The sequence below is a fragment of the Phascolarctos cinereus genome, unplaced genomic scaffold, assembly GCF_003287225.1.
Source record: "Phascolarctos cinereus isolate Bilbo 61053 unplaced genomic scaffold, phaCin_HiC Scaffold_5;HRSCAF=322, whole genome shotgun sequence".
Classification (NCBI taxonomy): domain Eukaryota; kingdom Metazoa; phylum Chordata; class Mammalia; order Diprotodontia; family Phascolarctidae; genus Phascolarctos; species Phascolarctos cinereus.
Window position 1 is genome coordinate 377,193,089 of NW_027555958.1, and position 6,435 is coordinate 377,199,523.

Sequence of the window (6,435 nt, forward strand, 5' to 3'; positions counted from 1 at the left end):
GCACTTACTAGCTGTGTGACCCTGGGCAAGTCACTGAACCCCACTGCCTAACCAAAACAAACAAACAAAACAAAAAAAGAGAGAGGAGAAGAAGTAGAGGCAGGTAGTGTAGACAGCTTTCTTTAGGAGTTGAAGAGGAGAAGAGATACAGGAAGATAGCTAAGAGGGATGTGAGTCATTTAACCTCTCCCTTCACTTAAGCTCCTTGGATTAGATGACCTTTTAAGGTGCCAGATTCTAACTCTAAATATAGGATCCTGTGATCTTCAGACTAAATCTTCAGGACCTTCAGTTTTTAACCCAGAATCATAGAGCAAACCTATTAGATTTTTAATTTGTGCTCAAGATTAGACACCAGACCACAGCAGCCTCCAAGATCCCTTCCAACGCTCAATCTATGATCTTGTGAGCTATGGAAGGCCCACAAATTTGTTGAAGGTGCTTAGCCTGGGACTCTTAAATACAGTCTTACTTGTGCAACCTGGCCCTGGGCGCCGAGCCAGCAGAGGGCATCAATGAGCTTTTGCCATTTGCCAAAAGACAATTACAAGATCTACTATTTGGGTCTCCCACTGCTCGTGGGCTAAGGAGACACAATTCCAATGTGATGATGCCTGGCCCAGACAGTCTAGCTAGTAGTAGAAGGGTTTGCAGGTCCTTCCTGTCCACCAGGGGGGAAAGAGGAGGGCCTAAAGGGAGCTGATGACTCACCTTCTAGGAGGCTCTGGGGAAAGGGAACACAATGGCTAAGGTCACTGCCTGGAAGTGGGTGGTAAAAGCTTCTGGGTGACCCACAAGGGTCTAATTCTCTGGGCAGCCCCTGGAGTTCTTGTCTGAGAGATGGGGCTCTGTCAGGAGCTTCTGTTTGGAGTTTCAACAAAAATCTTTTCCATCATATCAACCTTTCCCCCAAATCTACTTGAAGGCAGAATAGTTCCTAACCTTACCTAGCACAGAGAGGAGTTGTCTGAAGATCCCTAAAGAAGAAGAGCTTAAGAGGGGAGAGTTCTGCAGATTTTTGTTATAGTGGGTAGTGCTGCCTTACCCAGTTTGGGGGAGGCAAATTGGACTCATGGTTCTAGCCTACTCTGGTTGGAGTCTACAATAGGACCCAGGGTGAGGGGTAGAGATGAAGCATACTTGCCAACCTACTCCCTCACCACTGTTAGGATTTCAACTGGCATTATTCAGGAAAAGCCAAATTGGAAAATTAAGTTTGAAATGGAGGGAGGAGCAAGACAGGGGGTGGGGGGTGGGAGAGGGGTGGGATTCAAAGTAAACAGCTCTCAGATGTGTCAGACAAGGAAAAGGAAAGCCCTAGCTAGAAAATCCCTAGTCTTTGGCTACCTTAGCCTGGGAAAGGTCATAGCGGCAGAGCTGGAAGGGACCTCAGAGGTCACCTAGTGTAATCTCTTCATTCTGCAGATGAGAAGAGTGAGGCCTGGAGACATTAAAGGACTTTGCTAAGGTAACACAAGTAGTCGCTGGGGAGTCTGAACTCAGATCCAGCATGTTTTCCATCGTAGCGGGCCACTTCTCTTGTTTCTTTCTTCGTCAGTCAAGAAGCAACAACTATTTATTAGGAGTGTGTCAGGCACTGTTAAGTGCTGGGAGACACAAGGAAAGGTAAAAGACAATCCCTGCTCTCAAGGAATTTATAGTCTAGTGGGGGAGACAACATAGAAACAACCATGTACAAGCGAGATACAGGCAGAATAAATTGGAGATCACCCACAGAAGGAAGGCATAAGCATGTAGGGATGTGTTTGTGCGTCGAGGGAGGCATATGTTGTTATCTGGAAATTGATGAATTATTTTGATGATTATAATAGAGTTGGAAGGGACCTTAGAGCCCACCTATTTTACAGTTAAGGAAATAGAGGCCCAGACTTGGGCAAGACTTGTCCAAAGTGATGCCCAAAATAAGTTAACGGCAGAGTAGGAACTAGAACCCAGGTCTCCTGGGGCCCAATCTGGTCCTCTGTCCACATCCCCCTTTCATTCTTCAAAAGGTTACCCAAAGTCCAGGGCAGCTCCATGGAGGTGCCTCTGAGATCTGAGCTGTTCTCGAGATGCCCAGAGCTGGTGAAAGTCAACAGGAAGGGTGCAGGTGTTTCCTGATGCTTTATGGCATAGCCACTCTGTTCTTTTCACTCTGATTTAGAGGTGAGGAGCTCTCTCCTTCTGTTTCCCATTCTCATCACCCTAACCTTGGCAGATGGGGTGAGGGGAAGAAGGAGGCTTGAAAAGATACAGACCTGCTAAACCTAAGTATGTCATCCCTAGCATATGATCCAGGAATTTCCCTGAAATCTGTTCCTGTGATGTAAGCAAATTCCCCTGCCAATCACTTTCAGTCTTTTGTAGAATTTCCCTTCGGGGTGGAGGCGGACTGTTGGTCGTAGGGAAGCACTAAGTTTCAAAGATTATCATCATTTGCTTGATGTCCCTGGCTCCTCTGCCTGCCTCTTGGGCGTGACTTATATAGACTGCTTGCCAGGCCAAAGACACCCACCTTGGTCTCAACACTAATGTTCATTTCCTACGTGGGCCAGCACTAAACAGATAAGGCTTAGATAGGAATCATCAAGACACCCTGGTCTGGGTTGGAGCCAAGTTATGAGTCCTAAGAGGTAATCCTGTGATTGAATATTGTTTAGGCTAGAGGTCTGAAAGAACTTAAACTACCCTTTGGTAGTTTGGTGAGTGAAACCTACTGACCCCTTCTCAGAATAAGATTTTGAAATGCATAAAATAGAAGACATAGGATTACAAAGGAAATAAATGTCATTTTCCCATCCAAGTTCATGGGCTTGAATCACTGACTGAAATCTGTCTAATGACCCCCCAGGTGAAGAACCTCTGGTTCTTAATGGACAGCTGGAATGGGTGGGGGGAGTTCCCGGGACTAGGGCAGAATTAATGGAAGCCTGTACACTATCCACATCTCGATCTAACTGATAAGATTCATGATTCTTCTTCTTTTTTTTTTTTTTGGCTAGGTAATGGGATTAAGTGACTTGCCCAGGGTCACATAGCTAGAATGTGTCTGAGGCCGAATTTGAATTCAGGTCCTCCTGAGTCCAGGGCCCGTGCTCTGTCTACCGTGCCACCTAGCTGCCCCAAGATTCACGATTCTTAAATCTACAGTCCTATAAGTTGTAGAAGGTCATAGCTGGTGGGGGCAAGAGGGTGGGAATGGGGGCCTTACAGACCAGTGAGGTTTAGAAACATAGCTTGTTATTTTAGAGCTGTAAGGAATCTTAAAAATTCCAGACCAGTGATAGGATCAATGAGTTGATGCTACATTGTAATTGATGATAAAGAAATGGTGAATCACATCACAGTGGCCAGATCAAAGGACTATAGGGGATGATGAGTTCTCAACACTGGTCAAATTCCCTGGGAATTCTTACCTAACCAAGTTATCTACTTCATCTAAAGAATTTTAAATCCTGTGTCAGAGTCCCCAGAGAGGAAAGGGGCTTACTAGATTCCTCCAGGGCATGGGGGAAGTGGGTAAGGACTCCTAACAGATAAGAGTGAAACCAAGGTCAAGCAGACCAGATCTTCTAGGCAGGTCAGAGCAAAACTAGGAGCAAAACCCCTGGTCCTCAAACTCTTTGGCTACCATGCCTTCCCAGGTATCACAGTGCCTCCCTAAACCCCCAGTTCATCTTGATGGTTTGCTAAACTCAGGGATCACAGGGACATAGATTTAGAGCTAGAAAGGACCTTAGTGGCCAAGAGGGGCATGCTCGTGAAATACTTACCAACAGGATGCCAAAAAACAAACAACTGTATGTATCACACTTGCAAGTTTAATCTGAATTATTAATATTTTTTCATAACTTTTCTTAAGTCTAAACAATCAACAAAACAATAAAGCCCAGATTAGTAACTTTTATAAATTTCTGAGGCATAAATGCTCACATTCAAAATTTAACAAACAGAGGCAGCTAGGTGTGGTAGTGGATACAGCACCAGCCCTGGAGTCAGGAGGACCTGAGTTCAAATTTGACCATAGACATTTACTAGCTGGGTGACCTTGGGCAATTCAGGTAACCCCAATTGCCTAAAAAAACCCATCTAACCATTGACTCTCAAGATCCTGGCTCTCCAGCTGGCTCCAGCACATTCCTGGAGACCACCAGGTCCAATCTCCTCATTTTACAGATGAGACTGAGGCTGATGGATGTTAAGTGACTTGCCCAGGGTCACATAGCTGGTAAGTAGGTGAGGCAGAATTTGAATACACATCTTGCTAATGCCAAGCCTGTGGCTCTATACACTGGTTCACCTTCCTGGTCCACATTCCCACAGGCAAGATGGTTGAAGGTGTTATCCTGTCTATCAGTGTAGGGAGCAATGGGAGTCTGAGACTGAATTGTCTTCAGGGTATGCTCTGGACTGGTGTCTTCTCTTCCCTTTATTTAAGGGCAATAAGAGCATCTGACTACAAAATGGTACGTGAGTTACTGGGATTTCCCCATTTCTGTGCATGGTGGGTGCCTCACAGAACACGCAAGGCTAACCCCAGCCCTGGTTCCTACAACCAATAATCATAACAACGGCTCTTTATGGTTAAAAAGTTTTCCTCACCACAAACCAGTGAGGGAAATAATGTAGGTGTTAACATCTCAATTGAACAGAGAGGAACTGAAACAAGTGACTTGCCTAAGGTCACACAGCTTTTCTAAGGCCTGAATCCTAGGCTATTTCCATTATTCTAGGAGGCATTCCTCCTTCTGTGAAAGGAGCTTGGGAATAGGAAAGAGGACAGATACTCACAGGAATCAGGAGAAGACCCCTCTGGCAGGCTGGTCTGCCTACAACCTTACCCCGAAGCCTCCCACACTGACCTGCTCATCGGCCCTGATGGATTCTGGAAAGCACAGCTGGAGATGTCATCTTGGGCTTCCACCAGCAGCTGCTGGAATCCATCCAGAGGACTGCGGTTGAATGAAGGAAAGGGGGAGAGGGGGATCCCTTAGAGAAAATGGACTAGAGATTGATGTCCCCCATCCCAATCCCCCCCCCCCACCAGATGCAAGGTTAGTAGGAATGGGAAATATCTATAGAGTTTTTTTTTTGTCTGCTGGATGAAATGATGTTGGGTCTATAGGGAAATAAGCCTTTGAATCAGCTGTGGACTAAACTAGATAACTCTAGGGTCCTTTCCAACTGCATTATAAATTCTGTGACCTAACTTCATCCCTTCAGACTCAGAAAATAGAGAGAAAGGACAACAGAGACTGGACAGATATGAGCTTTTCTCTTTCTCTTCCCCTAGCCTTCATTTTGCTTTCCTAATTACCCCATTATTCACTCTTTCCCTCCTTCCCAATCTCTCTCTCTCTCTCTCTCTCTCTCTCTCTCTCTCTCTCTCTCTCTCTCTCTCTCTGTCTCTCTGTCTCTCTCTCTCTCTCCACCAGCCCCCTTCCCTCACTCCATGAGACACTTGAATAGAGAACTTGGCATAGTAGAAGAAGCACTGGGAGTCTAAGTGGGAACTCTAACAATTATAATTATCTGAAAATGGAATAGGCTAACTTTTTTCAAAGGCTCCAGCCTTTGACTTTTTCAAGTGGAGGTCAATCAATTGATCCCTCATTTAGGGATGTTATAGACTAGATTTATGCTTTGGATATGGATTGGATCAGATGACATCTGACATCTCTTCCAGACCTGTTTTTCTATGAAAGTCACTTCACCTTTCCGGGCCTCAGTTTTCTAATCTGTAAAAATGAAGTGCTGAGGTCTTTTCTGCCTTTGCTATTCTGCTGATCTCAAAGGGCCATTGTGAAGGATGTACTTTATAAACTGTACATACCTATAGAAATGCAAACTATGTGCCACGATGTTATTTCCAGGGGAAAAGGTGAGTCCCAAAGTCATCCCACACCAGAAGCATTTCCCATGGTCAGATTTCTGGTTTTGTTTTTTTTTCTTTCTAATGATGATACTTGGATTGTTAAGAATACTCACCAATTTACTAGCTGTATGACCCTGGGCAAGTCACTTAACCCCACTGCCTAGCCAAAACAAACAAAAAAACCCACCACCACCAACAACAAAGAATACTCACCTCCACTAAGTGTCTACTTCAATCAAAGAAGGTACTAAAGATGCCACAGTTTTGACAATTAACAAGCCTCTATGCTATGCAAACCACCAGGCATACAAATAATAGAGGTGGGGACTAGGCTTACCCTTCGTTTCATAATAGGGAACTCAGGTAAGAAAAACTCATCAAATGCAGGTAAGCACTTCCAGTGCTGCAACTGAGTGGTTCTACCAACATTTAACATTTATTAAGCACCTACTATGTGCCAGAGGCTAAGAATTCAAAGGTGAAACAGCAGTACCATCCGGGAGTTCACAATACACTGGGGCACACAGATAAGCACAGCACAAATTAGAGGTGATGGGAAA